Source organism: Bidens hawaiensis, unplaced genomic scaffold (genome assembly GCF_021521415.1).
Source record: "Bidens hawaiensis isolate Kalapana, Puna unplaced genomic scaffold, B.hawaiensis_p1.1 tig00017565_1, whole genome shotgun sequence".
Lineage (NCBI taxonomy): Eukaryota > Viridiplantae > Streptophyta > Magnoliopsida > Asterales > Asteraceae > Bidens > Bidens hawaiensis.
In genome coordinates, this window is record NW_027492654.1 from 983 (window position 1) to 20,674 (window position 19,692).

General features: G+C 39.0%; 3 pseudogenes across 3 annotated transcripts; 2 read left to right on the forward strand and 1 right to left on the reverse strand.

The window, feature by feature from the left end:
* The first annotated feature begins 303 nt into the window (after positions 1-303).
* LOC143554219 (cytochrome P450 71A6 pseudogene) lies at positions 304-679 on the forward strand (annotated as a pseudogene).
* Positions 680-2,505: 1,826 nt separating this feature from the next.
* On the reverse strand, positions 2,506-6,249 carry LOC143554201 (cytochrome P450 Tp4149-like; annotated as a pseudogene). The gene is made up of 2 exons (XR_013138953.1): positions 5,268-6,249; positions 2,506-3,158 (listed from the first exon to the last, which is right to left on the reverse strand). The product of XR_013138953.1 is annotated as a cytochrome P450 Tp4149-like (transcript).
* A 2,514-nt stretch (positions 6,250-8,763) lies between these two features.
* On the forward strand, positions 8,764-11,292 carry LOC143554202 (SAC3 family protein C pseudogene; annotated as a pseudogene). 2 transcript variants are annotated; one of them, XR_013138954.1, is made up of 2 exons: positions 8,764-8,894; positions 9,681-11,291. The product of XR_013138954.1 is annotated as an SAC3 family protein C pseudogene, transcript variant X1 (transcript). The 2 variants fall into 2 exon arrangements; XR_013138955.1 differs by having other exon boundaries at positions 8,797-8,856; positions 9,681-11,292.
* Positions 11,293-19,692: the final 8,400 nt, after the last annotated feature.

A 19,692-nucleotide genomic window follows, 5' to 3' on the forward strand; every position in this document is an offset into this window, starting at 1 on the left:
TTTTAGTGGCAAACGCAAAGTGCCACTAAAATCATAAATTAGTGGCACTAAAACTAAGTGCCACTAAAAATGTGATATAAGCAAAGACAGCATACACCAAGTGCCATTAAAAACCTAAGTTAGTGGCACAAGAGCTAAATGCCATTAAAAACGTGTGTGATTGGTTTTTAGTGGCATACGTAAAGTGCCACTAAAATCATAAATTAGTGGCACTAAAACTAAGTGCCACTAAAAATGTGTTATAAGCAAAGATGACATACACCAAGTGCCATTAAAAACCTAAATTAGTGGCACAAGAGCTAAATGTCATTAAAAACGTGTGCCACTAAATGGCCTTTTATTTGTAGTGACCACGATATCGCAGCTGGGACACAAGTCCTGATCAACGCGTGGGCAGTTGGTCGAGACTCCTCGTTATGGGAGGACCCTGATGAGTTTCGGCCTGAAAGGTTTTTGGATAGTTCGGTTGATTATAGAGGGCTTCATTTTGAGTTGACACCGTTTGGTGCGGGACGAAGGAAATGCCCAGGGAATACAGTTTGCTATGAGTGTTAATGAGCTTGTGCTGGCTAGTTTGGTGCATAAGTTTGATTTCAAGTTGCCTGGTGGACAAAAGGTTGAGGATTTAGATATGAGTGAGACTACTGGGATCACAATTCATAAGAAATTGCCTTTATGAGTGGTGGCAACTCCATATGTTAATTGAACCACCCAAACGAACTATATATATGTGGTTATGTTAGTTAATGTTCCTCTTCACTTGCATGCTTAACTATATCGCGAATCGGAAATAACCCGAATGCAACTTAAGGTTATCTTGTGTGTCATCTTATATATGTAAGCTGGTTATGATCATATATTTTCTGATAGATGGTTTTTTGTTCGTAGTATGTGTTTGCAATAAGTTAAGATCATGTTTTTGGTTATGATATTTTCTAAGATCGATACCAATACGAAGAAAATGATGCATGTTAGGAAGAAATTGTTGAAAATATTAGAATTCACCAACTTTTATACGACTTAAACAGGAAACAATCTATGGCAAATTCCTAAAATAACCAAAATAGGAGAGAGAAAACCCAATTTATTTAAATATTCCACAATTGTTTTTTTTGAAAATGGAAGAGGGCGACAACTTTGAAATCGTGCCGACGGTTTTAACCTTTAATAAGTTTCTACGTGTAAAAACTCTGAGAAACCTGAACAAGTTTAAATAAAATTAAACTATGTCTATACCGACCATTTTAAGTCCATCTGAAGAAAAGAAGTCGACCCCGGCCTATTTGAACTCAACCTTTGCGTTGACGAACGATTTCCCATATTAAAGTTTGAAATTTTTGTATATAATATAATATAATTTAATTTTACTCATATTTAATTTTTCTTTTTTAATTTTAAAATATAAAGTTTTACAAACTTACAAATATACACAAAGTGGTATTATACATTGTTACCCTTGATAGATGTTAGCTCACGTATGAATTGTATAGTGCGTACATGTTTGGTTAGGGATTTTAATATGCGCATTTTTAAAATGCAGCATGGAAAATTAGTTATATTTATTTATTTGTGGTTTGTTATTATTATGATTTTTCACTGAAATCTGTTTTTCTTGCAGGATAATAGCATCAACGGGACCATGAAAATGCGGTAAATATTATAAACACGATAAGTTTTAAGATGTGAATTTTTTAATAAACTCGTGTTTTTATGCAAATTTAACTATACATGTTAAAGTTTGTGGGGCGTGCAACTTTGGGTGGCGTGTCTAAATGGGTTAGTAATCCGAACGAGTTTTAAGTAAAATGAGTTTATATTAAAGTTGATTATTTTTTAAAAAAATGTTAATTTGGTTCAGGTCAAAACATGTTCTAAGTAAAATAAGTACATCTCAAAAAGGGTCCTTTTAAAAGAGTTTAAATTTTGTTCGAGTCAAAACGGTATCATATTGAAATAAGTGGTGGATCCAACGTCGTTATCTTAAAGATTCGTTTTTGGGTCTTTTACATTTTGACAACAAATATTGATATAAAGTATACATTTGTAGTTTATTATTATTATTATTATTATTATTATTATTATTACTACTATTACTATTATTTTCATAAAAATTTATTTTTCTCGCGGAATAATGGCATCAACGGGTACATGAAAGCGCATGGGTTAGTATTGTAAATATGATAAGTTTTAAGATGCGAAATTTTTAAATAAACTCGTGGTGCTTTCTATTCTGATTTAACTAAACCCGTTAAAGTTTGTGGGACATGTGGGCTTGAGCGACGGGAATATAAGTTTTGAGTAAAATGAGTTTTATGTTAAAACTGGTCATCTTAAAAAGGGAAGAAAGTGAAAAGTAGGGTGATGTGGCAATATTTTTGTAAGTATAACTTCAAGCAAAAAGAAGTTTATTTAATAATCTATTTTAGAACACTGTCCCGTTATTACATAATTACATATAGTATTACCTGTTTAGTAAGCCAACATCATATATAACACACTTTTACGATAAGTGAGGTTATATCAAATTATTATAACTTATAAGCAATAACTAAATTCGAGGAGACGCCATAAGAAGTAACGGGGACTTCCTATGTGTGGTAAGCCCCGTGACTTCACTCATATCTAATTCTTCACCTCCTTTTCCATCTGGCAATGCCAAATCATATTTGTAAACTAAATTCGCAATCGCGAGCTCATTAATCACCATAGCAAATTGAATTCCCGGACACTCTCTTCGACCAGCACCGAAGGGGATGAACTGGTAATGAAACCCTTTGTAGTCAACTGAACTATTCAAGAACCTCTCTGGTTTAAACTCATCAGGTTCTTCCCACAATGATGGATCTCGTCCTAGTGCCCAAGCATTCATAACCACTCGTGTGCCTTTCGGAATGTCATACCCCAGTAGATTGATATCTTGTGTCGATTCTCGTTGAACAAGTAGTGGAAGTGGAATATGAAGTCGTAGAGCCTCCTTGATGATTGCCTTTAGATATTTCATTTTCTCCAAGTCGTCCTCGTTGATCATGGATCTTCCATTTGCTATTGATGTTGCTTCTTGTTGTAGCTTTTTCATTACATGTGGATGTTTTACCAGCTCGCTAACCGCCCACTCTATGCTTGTGGATGTTGTAATCTGTTCCTGCAGCAAAAATGTCCTAGAAGAAAAGGTAAAAGTTTAAAGAGTCTTCAAATTATAGTAAAAAAAATGTTGTCCGCAATGAGTGTGTGCATACATATCATGTACGTGTAGTTTGAAAATGGCATGGATATATATACCTTAGAATCGTCTATTGATGACTTTCATAATTAAGTATTTTGGTGGTCTCTAAATCTTTAATCAACAAGTAACAAAAATGAGTATATTTTCCTGTTTAAAAAATGTGTACCCGATTCATATAAGTTTGTTAATTTTTAATGACCAAAGACCTTTTAGTTATATAGTTATGAAACAATCACAGTGTTTTGCTGAAATTTCACAATTCTTCGTGAAAGAGTGTTAGTTAACGTTAAACTTATTGACAGTTTTTCAGTTATATCAATAGAAAACATTCAATAGAAACTCCTTTTGATTTAACTGAGTTACCGCTAATGATTAGCATGCCAACAATGACCAACAGGCCCGGCCCATAGGGTGGACAGGGAGGGCTACAGCCCAAGGCCCATCGATTTTTAGGGCCCATAATATTATTCTGGCATTTATTAATAATAGAGAAAGCATACTTAATTAACTAAAAGGAAGTTGGTTCCACTGGTAGTTTACTTTTACACCAAAAAAAATGCTCAAGTTCGAACCTTGCATTTCATCTAATGAGTTTCATGTTAAGCTCCCCTCCTTTTCATCTAATGAGTTTCATGTTTTGTTAATGTTTTTTCTTTGTCATATTATTAAATTTTTTATATTTAAAGATCAAAAATACTTTTTATTTAAAACAAAAAATGTTTGAAGAGACTCATGATTCTTTTAAGTATTCAAATAGATCGTTGATAGAATAAATTTCTTTTGGTAATTGTTATCAGAATTAGCGTTGTAATGTCTGCTTTTTATATACAAATTATTGAAATTTTATTTTTGGGCCTATTTTCCAATTCGCCCCAGGCCCTCGAATTTTTAAGGATTCTCAGAGACGGCCCTGATGACCAAGTGACTGTTGATCGCAAGTTGTTGCCGCTAGTATCAGTTAGTATTGTTAGTGGTTTCTATTGATAGCGTAACTGCCACTAATGAACAAGTTATTTATTATCATGGTTACTACTTACGACCAGTTTCCAATTGGACGGCCGGTAATGACTTGTTACCACTCATAATCATTTCCTAACAACGATCAATATTCATGCAACTTTACATGTATCATTCAAATTCGACGCCACTTCTAATGACTTATTTATTTTTCTCATTGACTCCGCTTGGTGCATTGCCCTTGTACCCATGCAAATATGTCCCTTGACCCACCCGGATGTTGCCCCAATTAGTCCATGCTAAAGGGTGATGCCTCCTCGTAACCCCTCGTCATGAGGGGGTTTTGTTGATGGTAAAAGTCATAATAGTTTTGAATAAGTGTAACTCTCATAATATCATTGTTTGTTATAACCAGGGGTGGCTCGTGGGACAGCAAAAACAAGTTAGGGCTTTAAGCCAACACTCAATTAAGGCCTCCAAATCTAAAAAAAAACATTATATATAGATATATTATAATGAGTATAGTGAACTCAAATTAATGTATTGGTGTGGTGGTAGGTTGGTTGATACTAAAGTATAGCTTATAAGTTCAAAACGTGTAATAATCAATTTATTTTTCTTAACAATTGTTATGAAAATGCCCCAAAATCTTGTTTTGATTTAGGCCCCCACATTCGTTAAGCCGGCCCTGGTTATAACTCCACTTTGCATTCAAGTAAATCCAAGTAAATTAATAGGACACGACAACACTAAAATTACCAGAATATAAATAAGTTGATATATTGATGTACGAGGGTTTTCTAAGATGGGTTGTTTTTTAGAATAGTAACAAGTTTTAAATGTATTTGATGTATTAAATGATCAAATTGGAACACTTTCAAAATTTGATTACTATATTGTGTAATTATCCCTTTTTTAAAACCATAATAGTAGCTTTTGATGCTTGATTTCTAGTTTAGAAATCAATTAAAGAAAATAACAATTGTTATTGTGGCCTATGGGTTTCAAAAAGAACCTATATTTTTTTTCTAATATTAGTTGGTGTGTAGTTTCAAAACAAAGTGTAATGTAGTATTGTAAATCTTACCAAGATGACTGCTTTAATGGTATCCTTGTCTATGATAAATCCTCCTGCTTTTTCTCTTTGAACATCGAGCAAGATTCCACCAAATCCTGGGCTTTATCACATCCGCCGCCACCACCATCCGCCACTCTTTTCTTCTCAATATGTTCTTCAAGACGCCCTCGAGAAGCTCATCAAATTCTCTAGCAACTTCATCTGTTGTCCGTTGTAAACCACTCACACGGTCCACCCATGATAGCCATGGAATATAACTCCCAACGCTTAGAGCGCCTAAAATATCCATTAACCTTTCCAACAAGTTCTTAAACCTTAAACCACGGTATGTCTTTCCTAATGCCACCCTACAAACTACATTATTCGTTAGTGACACAAACATTTCGCTTAAGTTAACTAACGAGCCATTACTTTCTCCAATCTTATTAATCATAAGAGCCGTCTCTTCTTCCCTTACGTGTTGAAATGATTGAACACGCCTATTACTTAAAAGATGGAGCACTGCAATGCTCTTCATCTGCCTCCAATGTTCACCATACGGACAAAATGCTATGTCCTTGGAGCCATACAAGATTGTATTGGCGATTTTTAATATAGGTCGGTTACAAAACACTAAATCATGGGGTTTTCAAGATTTTTTGAGCTACTTCAGCAGTCGAGGCTACAAGCATGGGTACGCTACCAATGTGGACAAGCATGAGTGGACCGTGTTTTTTGGCCATGTCCAAAAGAGCGTGTTGGGGGCTCGATCCAATCTGGTGGAGGTTTCCGATGAACGGGAGCTTCCTAGGAGATGGTGGTAAGTTTTTCTTGATTCTTGGACTAGATGAAATCCATTTAAGGAAAATGAAAATCAAGAATATAGATAATGCTAAAACAAAGATGGGTGTTTGTAATGAGTGTGTCATTGTTGTAACGTGCTCTCTTTTTTTGGAATGGGAATTGTTTGGTTTATTGCAATCACAAGTAGGAGATACATGTATTTATAGTTGTTGTGTATCAATGCAACATGTTTGCTTTCATGCAATCTTTGTTACTATTTTAGATACTTTTTTTAATAAAATTAAAATGGTAACGTTACTAAATTACTATATAAAAAGTATATATGCAAATAATAATAGATATGGTCAGTTAAATGAACAAAATCTAATACTTGATTTTTCAGTAATGCTTTTATTTTTTTTATACGATTAATGATTTAATTCTTCTTTTGTCTAATCCTCAACCTTTAGCAATCCTTTTTTTAACAGCGTTTGTAACTATCCTCAATACCCGAGTGAATATTTGTGAAACATGATGTCAAACGTTTGTACTAATTTTGACAATGCATTATAAAAACAAAAACCTTACATCCAAATTAAACAGAGCCTGGGAGGGGAGGAGGAGCTTGCATGACCTTGTGGTTTTCTTAATATATAACATGTGTTATAGCTTATTGGACCAAAACTCTGAGATATTTTAATGTTGGTCCCAGGATTTTTTTTAGCTTGCTTTCAAAAAGATAATCTATATATGTTATATTTTAAAAACAAAGTGAAAACGAAAAAAAACGTGGAAATCAATTAAGAATTTCGATTACTCTCTCTTAATGATTTGAATGGTGTATTATCTTTAAGTGGTGATTAATATTAAAAAAAGTCTATTCTAACTCTTAAGTTTACTGGTTGAAACGACAAGTTAATAATATTTTATGCGATCTGATCTAACCTGAATTGAAAATTCAAATGTCGAGTAATGAGATATTTGAACACTGAAATACGACCTCAATGGAAAAGATATTGGGAGTTCTCAAAGTCATCAAACAACTCTTTAATTTAACTTAGATTAAGCCCAATTAAGATTATTAATATAACGATAAATAATGTGTGTTCAATATACATATATCAATATAGTTGTTGACTTGTTTCAAAATTGGTGTTAAGATTCTTTTATAAAAGTCTCTTTCAAAATACAAAATCCACAAAATCATATTTGAGCTACTTCAGCAATCAGCAGAAGAGACTCGTGTTACTAACATGAACAAGCTTCATCCTAGCTGGTGGAGGTTTATCAATTGGACGGAGATGGTGGCAGGGCGCTATTCTGGACGACATTTGTTTAAAGAATATGGGAATCATCAAAATGGATAATGTGAAACCAAGGAGGGGTGTCTGTATGGAGTGTAACATTGATATAATTTTTTGTAACTTCTTTTTACTGAGAATTGCTTAATGCTTAATTAAGTTGTTGCAATCACAACTTCACAAGCATGATATATTTATAGTTGTGCATAAATACAACTTGTAATTTGTATGATAACGTGCAAATGATAGTGTTGCTATATATTTACTAATAGTTGTGCGTCAACATATCTTGTTTTGTTTATGCTATATTAGTTACTATCATACACCATTTTTTTTATGAATGCAAATGAAAATGTTGCTATATATGAATGGGTATGTGTAGTTGGTAGGATGTCACACACATTACTTTCCATCATGAACAATATCTAAATTTGATATTTCAATAACGATTTTCTTTATTTGGATGAATCCTTTTTCTTATGAAAGCGAAGCACATAAATTGATTAAAAAGCTTAATAATACATATATGCACACACAGCCACACAAAATATAAACCATCAATAGTATATGTTGAGTGTGGTATCGTGACGAATCTGACTCACTTCAATTTCAACATCGCAACACGCAACCTCTCCACTTAGTTATAATAAGCTATACGAGTGCTGCTATCATACATGTATTATGACGAACCGAACGTATTCTGACCAAAACAAATTCACCGTCACAACGCGCCGCCACTCCACCTAGTTGTTAGTAAATGGCGTTGTCAGTGAATAGCGTTTTTATTATTTTTTTATTAGTGCGAATACACACACATATAAGGAAATAATTACAATAAAGAAAATCCATTTTTCATAGTGGTACTAGTAAGACACTCTGAAAAACTCACATGACCATAGCATGAGTCTGACATCCCCCAGGTAAGACACTCTAAAAAACTTACATACACACACAAAAGCGGTATTTTTCCCAAACCGAACCGGTTTGGTCAAAGCCTGGTCAAAACCGATTTGATCTAAACCGGTTCGGTTTAGAAGCAAGAGAGGTCGACCTGATCCAGATCCAGACCAGTTCGGTTTAGAAACGGTTTAAACCGGTTTTTCTCAATCCGGTCCGGTTTTAAAACCGGTTTAGTATATCATAAGGGGAATCGGTTCCAGAGCGGCGGTTTGGTGAAACCGGTGTTTTTGTCAAACCGGTTTGCATAGAACCGGTCCCAAACCGGTTTTTCTTTTTTACACCTCTAATTTAAACTGTGAGAAGCTCATGTCATTTGGGCCAGACCAATAAAACAGGGTTTGAGCCCAATAAGCTAACAGACACATAGCTAGTAGTCTACTTCACCACCCAGTCAACGGGCTAAAGAAACCTGGGATCCACGAAGAATAAACCCTTAAAATTCAGAAACAATTTTATAAAATAAAATTATCACGATTGAATGATTGATCTTTTATTCTATTGAATTCAATAAAGTAATCACTTGACGAGATCCAGATTTCAAGCCAATCGATGCTAATTTGGTGATCAGAAGGCGGGTTCAGTAACTGGATTATTTATAAATAAATAAATACATGTAAGTTTATTTCATACTCTTCAGCTAATTAGATTAGATTAGATTATTAGCTTGAGTAAGCAACTGCGGGCAGATTATTAGAAGCTGATTGTTTCCACCTCTAATAATTGGATAATCATAAATCAGTTAGCCCCTATCCAAACACTCAAATCAGATTATCTATTGTGCCAAAGCTAATAGTGGCAATTGAGGCAGGTTTCGGGTTGAGTTGATGAACCTGAACAAGACCATATGTTAATTGCTCGTGTTGAATACTTGAATGCAGACTGATTTAAATTCGTTTAACCTGTTGATTTATCTAAACAAGTCAAACGGGTTAGTGGGTTGTAAAAAGCTTCGTAAACGGGCTGGAGGGTTGACCTTTTAAAATTTATATAAACGGGTCAACGTGTTTGATTATACAGGTTAACCCGATCACAACCTATTTAACAAAGCTGGTTAAACGGGTCAACCTCAAACATGACTTATTTTTAAAACGGGCCAGACATTACAACCAAAGCCTGATTATCCGTGTTATGTTCGGTGTCATGTAAGGAACTAAGGGTGGCAATTTCCAACACAAACACGAGGAGTTGGGTTGGCCCCGTTTGCTACATTTTTATAAACAGGATAATAAGTCTTGTTCAGGTTACATGATTTTAAATATGTTCGGACTGAACAATTTAACCAGGCACGATCGAAACCTCTATCCAAATCTCAATAATCCAATTTAATTAGCAATCCCAAACACACCCCTAAATAGAAATGAATATTATTAATCTGTATTTGTCACAATTTTATTTTTAGAGATCTTATATTATTATGGAGAGATGGCAACCAAGAAGAGGGAGAGGAAGAGGCAAACTAACTTATTCATCTTCATCTCACACTCAACCAAACAACCTTAAACCTTCAAACAACTTTAACCATCCAAACACTAGAAAAACAACCTTAAATCACACCAGTTCTAATACTAACAACAAACAAGACAATAACGACCCCGAAAACCTCCCCAACTTAGCCGGATCATGCCCGTACATGTGCCCAGTTGACGAACGAACACGCCGCGAACGACTACGCGATCTAGCTGTTTTCGAACGATTAAACGGAAACCCCTCTCAATCATCATCCACGCTCGCGGTTAAAAAGTTTTGCAGAACGATATCCACGGAAGACGTGCGAGACGTTGACTTACGCCCCGTTTGTGTGCTAGAAGACACGTTGAATCACCTTTTAACCATTTTCGGGTCAAAAAGTCAACACTTTGATGTTATCCATGACTTCGTGTTTGACCGAACACGGTCTATACGACAAGACTTAAGTATGCAAGGTGTAATAACAGATCAAGTTATACAAATATATGAAAGAATTGTAAAGTTTCATATTATTTCTGATTATAAACTTCAAAGGAATAATATGAGTTCAAATACAAGTGTGTCTCCAATGCTTCACCTTAACATGGAACAACTTACAAAGGCATTATCATCTTTATATCACCTATACGACCAAACACGTAAACCGAATCCCGAGTTTTATTCGTTTTACGTGCTTCTTCGTCTCGGGTCCGATCACCAACAAATGGGCGAGTCGTTATCTCTATGGTTCAGGAAGGTTCCGTTTTCGGTCATGAAATCAAAGGAAATGACGTTTTCACGGAAGCTTTTAAGGTACTCACGTGTCGGGAATTATAAACGGTTTTTTGAAACCGTAGATTCGGAAGCATCTCGTTTACAGTATTATGTTGTTGAACCGTTCCTTTGTGAGGTTCGGGTGTTGGCGTTGGCGTGTTTGAATTATGGAGGGTATAAGTTTTGCCCATATACGGTTGTGGATGTGTCAAAACGGTTGTTTATGGAGGAATCTGATGTGGTATCTTTTTGTAAAGATTGCGGTTTGGATGTTTTTACGGGTGAGGATGGTTTGAAAACTGTTCCTGCTAAGCAGACGGGCTTTTTTAACGTGAAAGGGTCACGAAAATGTTACCCGATGGTGTCGAAACGATTGAAAACCGTGTTAATTGATGAAGTACCTGAAGCAATATGAGGCTGGGAATGTTAGGAATTCTTGTGAGACATTGTGTTCAAAGTAAGTTATTTTAACTTTGGTTGTGATATGATATGATGAAATCTTTGTTTCTTGTTGTGAACTCTAAACTGTATGTATATATGTTTAATTTGTTGTAACTTGTTATCATTGATGAAAATATTGAAACTTAGGTATGTGATTGATCCTGTTTAGCTGATAACACACTTTTATCTATTTTTTTTTAAGGTATGGGTTATTTATTGTTAGTAACGGTATTTTGTCAATGCTGGCTGGTTTTCGGTGGCGTCGGTCAAAAGACTTCTTTATCTTGTTGACCCTGTTCCGGCTAGAATATATTGGAGTGGAATTCTTGGCTACCTTTGAAGTTACTTTTGGGTGGAGAGCTATATCATCCCGTTTACCAAGTTTTGATGCCCTAATTGAACGAAAAATTTTAACACCCCACACCCCCCCCCAAAAAAAAAAAAAAAAAAAAAAAACATTTGCTGCATATGCGAATCTGCTGCGAAATCTATGGATCACTTGTTTACGGTATGTTATGTTTCATTGGTGTTATGGTAAGATTTAAGTCATTGGTGTAAAATTTCTCCTTTGTTTTCTCCATAGTTGATCTGCCAACATTCACATGCATATTCTGGGCCACTCTTTTAGGAAAAAGGTGATGCAATCTATTGTTTTGGTTGGGTGCTGGAGTTTATGGCGTGCTCTTAATGAGCTAATATTTTCTAATACTCCTATTAAGATCGAAAAGATTATTGGTGAAGATCAAATCCATGGCTTTTCTTTGGCTCAAAAACAGATTGAAGAGCTGGCCTATAGATTGGGATAGATGGAGGAAATTTGATTTGTAGTTGTTTTGTTTTGGGTTGTGTTTGGTTGTTGAGCCTCATCCGCTAGCTCCTTATTGCTTCTTGTTATCGGGTTGTTTAGCCCTTGTGTTTTAATGAAATATGCGTTTTAATGAAATTTGTCGTTTGAAAAAAAAAGAAGATATTTTGTCAAAACTAGACTTTGAGGACTTGCAAAGCACTACTAAAAGTTCTACAGAAAAGATGGCCCCGTATATATTCTGCATAGAGACTCTCAAGTAGGCATGTTCAAAACGGTTTGGGACTAGGAACCGGAACCGGTTCCTAACCGGTTCCTATATTCAAAACCCCCTTTTAAACCGGTTCCAGGCTCGAACCGGTTAGGGAACCGAACCGGTTCTCCCACCCTCGGACCCCTAACCTATCTAACCGGTTCTTACCGGTTCCTAACCCGGTTCCTGTTCGATCCAACGGCTATTTTTGACCCCAACGGTCAAAAAACGGCCAAAAAAAACGATTTCCAACGGCTATATTCGATCCAACGGCTAGAACCGGTTAGGAACCAGTTCCGGTTCCTACCCGCCCCCACTCAGAAATGCAAGAACCGGTCACGGATCATCGGGTTGAATCAGATAGGGTCCGGCTCCTACAAAAAACGGGTAGGAACCGGTTCGGGTCCACCGGTTCGGGTCCAGGAACCGGTTTCGTTGAACATCTCTGCTCTCAAGTAATCAAATTATTTCATATTAGAGCAAAACTACAAAGATAAGATGGTTACTTTATTATACTTATATAATAGAACTTTCATAATTTGTTTCTTATAGAAATTGTTTTGCTTTTATCAAACCAACATGTTATAACATTCTTGTTTCTAAAACAGATAAAACACTTGATTTTAACATGGAACTATGGACGTGCTAAAATTGGCTTCTCATACTTTAATTTTTATATATTTATAAGATATGAAATATTCTAATGCTTATCCACCAAAATATCATGTTTTAATTACTTTAGACGGGTTACAATTTAAAGTTCAAGAAGTGTGTGATAAAGATGACTTGTGAAGTTTGTAACTGACAGAACGTAAACCAATATTTTTCCATACAAATATTTATTATTAGTGACACATACCCGTTGGGTATGCTTAAAAGATGTGTGTATGTATTAGCTTGAATCATACCCATGCCATAAAAGGTGGGAGGGATTAGGGATGTAGCGCATTTGTTTTGGATACAAAATGCAACGAGTTAAAATCTTATCATTCTTACTCGTACTTCTTAGACTCGATATCGTTTTGTTCTGCTCATGCTCCTGCACAGGAAATAAATAGTTCAATTATGGCCCCGTGCTTGCCCTTCTACCTCTTTGGCGTGTGTTTCGGGTTACGCGGTTTCAGTTTGGTAGCATGCTATAGATCCCGGTGACCTATAACAATAGACTTTTCATAAAAATTCAGTGGACTTTTTAACAAAGGCAAGCTTACACTTCAAGACCATCTTAAACCGAGCAAACCACAAACCATTGTGTAATTTTGTTTAACAACGAATATTACTCTACCTCTACTAGATCCCAAATTACACCAAAATAAATGTAAACTACTTTTGGGATTGAGTTTAAGACTTCCCACCTAAAAGGCTTGCACCTCTACCTTCTAAATTAGTCCCACAATTGTCAAACCATTGTGTAATTAACTCTTAGGCTATTTGTTACGTGGCTTTAGCCCACAACGCCCCACATGCCACATCAGACTTTAGCGCCCCAACACTAGAAAAAAAATAGGGACTTGGAAGGGGCTTTAGCCTAAAGAGCGGAGGGTGAGTGAAGTGCGTGGGGGGCAGATTATGTGTTTGTGTGTTTATTTTTTTAAGTCCAACCAATCGTAAATGATAAATACAACATTTCACATAGAGCCCCAACAAAGCCCATAACACCCCCTGAAGAGGTAGGTCCCAGCAAAGCCCAGTTGGACCCGCAACTCACCTTAAAGAGGTACGTCTGCGCAAAGACCAACTGGATCCGCAGGACCCACCATGCTCAGAGATGAAGACCTTACACGCAGTAAGCCAGCTGTTCCCGCAGGAAAGCCTCCCTTGGTACAGTACCCTGCCTGTTCCCGCAGCTATGGATACAAACCAAGGAAGGCTACCTGCACTAACAGTAAAGCTACACGCTTAAGGCACTAACTCTTATACTTCAGCAATGTCACCTGAAGAAAGAATGAGCACGGCGGGAATATTCCCGCCCAAAAGAGCCAGTCCGTACGCTTCCAGAATATCTTTTGTACTATACCTACCAAGGTATGGACAAATAGACAAGATCTAGTAAAAGCGACCCATGAACCAATCACAGGGTGACAGCTCACCGACAATAGTACGAGGAGCAGCACGCTCCAGTACAAAATGTCACTATCAGCCGCTGCCTACCCACCAACTCCCATCGTGGCACGAACATAGCCCATAGTTGGTGGAAAAGGAATATTATACAGCTGGCCGTACCTGCTTGGAAACCTACCTTCGGCTATAAATACCCCAACACCTTGGAACGGTATGATCATCTCATATCATCTTATCTTCTCTAGCTATTTCTCTCAATATACACTTATATTCAGAGCAATCTAGTCTGATTCTCACGCTGGAGGGTGGTCACAAGGAGGAACCTCCCCTTCTCAGTGACGTGGTTCCTCCTTGTGACGAGCTTACGGTGTCTGTTTTGCAGGTCGAGAAGAATAACCATCTTTGCCGGACCTAACCCTCGTGGAAAACATCTACTTAACCCCCAGATTATCCATAATCTGCCGGGGTCTTTTAGTGTTTCTTCATTGGCGCCATCCGTGCATTAAGCTAGAACTAATTCTTTTTCTCAGTTTTTTCAAACTTCTGGAATGATGGTTAAGGTCACTCCGATACCGAGGCCACCGAGTGACCAAGAAACTCCGGTAACCACAACCCCAGCTACCGGGGGGAACACCGGTGAATACACGATTTTTACGAACACTACCCCGGTTACCCAAGCCGGGGCAAGTGCAGTAAACAATCCTCCCCTGGGATTCATTGATACCCAGGTAGAAAAGCAGCAGACGAGGCTTCCCCGCCAAACACTAGATCAAGTTAAAGCTTGGGCGGAAGCACGTCAGAAAGAATTCCAAGCTGAGTTGGATGAACGTTTACGTTCACTCCAACAGGCCAATGACGAATTCGGAAGCACTCGACAACAGCTCAACATGAGCAATGATTGCGAGTATTCGGATGATGATTGGGAAGAATCTGACAGTGACGCAAACCCTCGTCATAAGGCGAAAGCGAAGCGTAAAGAAGCAGACCGACTGTTGCAAATGCGGGAACGTCCAAGTTTGCAAGAGACATTGCGGAAGCAATTGCTCCAAAGAGTGCCAAACAGATGTCCAACATAGGCACTTACGATGACGTATCTGACCCGAACGATCACTTGAACAGATTTATAGCGGGGGCAACCGGCAGCAATTGGACGGAACCCACATGGTGCTACATGTTCCAGATGACGCTCGTCGGGGCAGCCAGAGCGTGGTTTGATCGTCTACCGGTCCACCACATCTATGATTGGGCAGACTTCCAGCACAAGTTCAGCCAGCACTTCAGTCAACAAAGAAAATATACTGAAGAGCAGTGGACGATCCTCAACTGCGTCAGAGAGGAAGACGAGTCTTTGCTAGACTTCATCACTCGCTTCAACTCAAAGAAGCTAAGTCTGGGCACCATTAGTGAAGATCTTGTTCGCGCCGCTTTCATCCAGGGCGCCGAGTACCCAGAGCTCATCCGCACGTTGACGGGTAAAGATGGCATGCCATCCACATGGGATGCCATCATGACGGCAGCTAAACGCTTCGCCGAGACGGAGAAGCAACTGGGTAGAAATCTTCCCCAGAGCACAAACCTCTACACGTAGAGGACAAGAGAAAATAACGTCCGTACCGCCTGACAAAATAAAAAGAGGAAGCTTGGTATTTGGCAGTCAAGGATAAACTTTGACACTTCATCCAGCTCTCGCCCTCTATTAGGCGGAAGGGACAACACACACTCGTCGAACCGGAATCCCAGATGGACGCCGCTCACCAAAAGCGTCACCGAGATATTTGCCACCGAGAAACTCCCATGGCCAAAGGCTCCAATAATCCGATAGCGCCATAACGTTGATCAGAGCAAATCCTGTGACTTCCACGAGACAAAAGTGTGACATCTGCCCCATCCGACCCGACCCAGGTACCCATTTTCTGATCCGATCTCTTTCTGTTATGATTTAATATTTATTTATACTTATATTTTACTTTTTAATAATAATAATATTTTCCTTCCCGCCCCTTTCTCTCTCTTTCTTTCCGCCTCCTTGTCCCTCTTGTCGCCGTCCCGCCCCTCTGCTTAACCCTTAAGCCTTGAACACTTTTTGTTTGTCCTTTGTTTCTTCCCGCCTAAGGATGTCTGCGCAGTTCCACGCGCCAGACTCCTTACAAGGAAGCCTGCGTGAAGACCATCTGTTGCTGCGACACGCGAGGCGAACTGTCCCCGCAGCGCGCTGATTATAGTTCTTCCCGCGACGCGCTAAGAGATATAGTTCTTCCCGCGGCGCGCTAAGGATTGTGGTTCTTCCCGCGGCGCGCTAAGGTTGGTTCTGTCTGCCTTCGCGCTCGCGCACTCTTGACCTTCTGTGTCTGCCTTCGCGCTCGAGCCTTCTCGCGCTAAACCCTTTTGAGTCTTTTCTTCTGTTTAATCCAGCCGTTTACTTTTGTGATGTCTTATCTTCTGAGCTTTTGACCTGACCTATCTTGTCTGAAAAGCCACTTTTGGCGCAGCATGCGCACCAACCCCATTGGTTGACAGAAAAAGTGACTGACATTATCTTTTGAGATCTGCTTTTCCATGCTTGACCAGTACCTTTATCTGACCCCCCCCCCCCATGCCTGTTTTCTGTTCCCTGTCAGCTTTTCCTTTGTCCCCTGCAGCTGCCATATCTTTTGATATCTTTTGCTTTTGGAATCTTTTTGGAGATCTTATCCCCCCTTTTCTAGGGATTGTGTTCCTTAGGGTTTCCCTATAAATAATAATGCTATTTTCTTAACACTACACACACAAACACTTATTATCTTTCTTTGCTCTCTGCCGTTGTCCTCAGCCGCCTCCTCTCTCTGCCCCCGTCTTCTCCTCTCTTCTGCCCAGATTTCCGGTAACATATAATATATAATAATTTGATTTACATATTAATAATGGTTACATATATTCAAGACTTAAAACCAATCGTTAAACCAATAATCTTAATTATAGGTTAACTTTGCTTGTTTAAGAGTTGAATCTTTCATCGCACCGTTTATCAAGTGAGTAATCTCGTACCTAATCCCTTTTTATTTTTAATGTTTTGGGATGTTCATGTGTTCGTACAAACCTGAGTCTTAAACTTGTTTATGAACTTTAGTCGCGCAGTATCCCATGTGTTGAGGACGTTTACTTGGCTGTTTATTTGTATGTGTGAATCATTAACCGCTTTGTTCGGCCTATTCCGAAGTTTTCATGGATCCATTAGATGAACACGGGAGACCTATCGTTTACGGTTTTCTTTTGTTTACACTTGCACAGATGTTTTCTTGTTTTTGTGCTCATTTGGGAGCACGGATTGAACTATGAACTATGATCTATTTAGGCTTGATCACAATCTGATTACACCCTTGTTAAACACCAGACATACACGTGTTGCGCGCAGTGATTATTGTTATCTATTATTATCTATTAAACTTGATTTCTCACCGACACGCAAGTGTTGACGTTTTATTTTAACACATGTTCAGGTTCGCAGTAGCTGCATTCGGAGCTTGAGGACACATAGGATGTTTGCTTTTATTTTGGACCTAGATTAAAATGTAACGAGACAAGTTTATGTTAATTGAATATTTTGAATTTTAATATATTGATTTATGTTATCTTGTGATTGCGTTGCGCGTGCGCGATAAATGTGTATTAATAAATATTGACACCAAATAGTGTCACGAGTAATGAAACAATATGTGGCGCCCCGATGTATAATCCGCCATCGGTCGGGGTGTTACAAAAAGGTCACACCACAGAGGAATGTACATCTTTGAAGGATATTGTCGAAACATTCGTCAAAGATGGAAAACTTACACACCTCGTGGCGTCAATCAAGAACGGAGGGAGGAATGACAATCGGTACAAGGGCAACGGACGAAAGCCCGTCGACATCAGCATTCACATGGTTCATGGCAACGTTAGAGGAAGAAAGCAACGAACAGAGCCAAGTGCGTGGAAGGAAGCTGAAGTGCGCTTCCCGCGTGTGCCAGGGGGGCCCAACAAAGAAGGCACATAGTCATCAAAAGCCAGCTGGGGCACTACATCACCTCTCGCTCTCTTGCTGATAACGGCGCTTCGTCAACGGTCATGTATTGGCAGTTCTTCGACAAGCTAGACGACGAAGACAAAGAACGCCTAGAAACGGTTTACCCCTCGATGGAAGGGTTTGACGGCATCACAAACACCCCCTTGGGTATCCTATCATTCCCCGTCACTCTCACGGACGGGAAGTACTCACGCACAGAAGACGTGGACTTCGTCTTAATGAGGAAGCCACACCACACATACGACATTCTCTTCGGGAGAGATGGGATGACAAGATTTAATGCCGTGGTGTCTTCGGTCCATGGCATGATGGGATGGCCAACAGCTAAGGGTGTCGCGATGATCACGGGTATTCCCCAGGTATGCATCGCATCTGTCTCATCTAAACCCAAACCAAAGATGGCTAAACCGACCATTACCGAGCCAGAAGAATGGGCCTTCAATGGCAAATACCCTGACCAGGCCGTTACCATTGGCCCAACAATCACTAATCCCACACGCACCTTACTCAAACGCTTATTGCAAAAAAATGCTGACATCTTCGCGTGGACACCAGCTGACATGACTGGTGTACCCCGAAGTAAGGCGGAGCATAAGCTCAAGTGTGACCCGGCTTTTACGCCGGTCATACAAAAGCGTCGCGTAATGGGTGCGGAACAGGCTAACGCGTGTAGAACCCAAGTCAAGGAACTCCTTAACGCAGGCATCGTACGCGTTAGTAAATATCAAACATGGGTTGCCAATCCCGTCATGGTACCGAAATCCAACAAACAGTGGCGCATGTGCATAGATTTTAAAGACCTAAACAAAACATGCCCCAGGGATTGTTACCCGTTACCCGAAATTGACCTTAAGGTAGATTCGTTAGCACCGTTTCGCCTTAAATGCTTCCTTGATGCGTATAAAGGGTACCATCAAATCCACATGGCCGTTGACGATCAGGACAAAACCGCATTTCGGACGCCCGATGGCACATTTTGTTATCAAATGATGCCATTCGGACTTAAGAATGCCGGGTCCACATACCAACTCCTGATGGACAAAGACTTTCATGCCCAAATTGGGAGGAACTTGGAAGTTTACATGGATGACTTGGTCATCAAAAGCCTTGAGCCAGAAGCGATGTTGAACGACATCGAATAAACTTTCAACACGCTCAAAAAGATAAACATGAAGCTTAACCCGAGCAAGTGTTCTTTTGAGATGGAAGAAGGGAAGTTCTTAGGAGTCATCGTTACCAAAGATGGCTTCAGAGCGAACCCTGAAAAGGTCGAAGCCATTATGAAAATGGAATCACCTACTACCATTAAACAAGCTCAGACAATGAATGGACGACTAGTCGCACTTAACCGCTTTCTGGCAAACCATGCGGATAGGTCGTTCCCATTCGTGTCAACATTGAGAAATTGCTTAAAGAAAACGCACTTCCGCTGGACACCAGAAGCGGAAGCAACTTTTCAAGAGATTCGGTCACGCTTGATCGAACTCCCAACACTTACAGCACCAGAAGTGGGGGAGGAATTAATTCTCTACCTCTCCGCCACAGACAGAGCAACCGGGGCAGTCCTACTAGTAGAACGAAAAGGCATC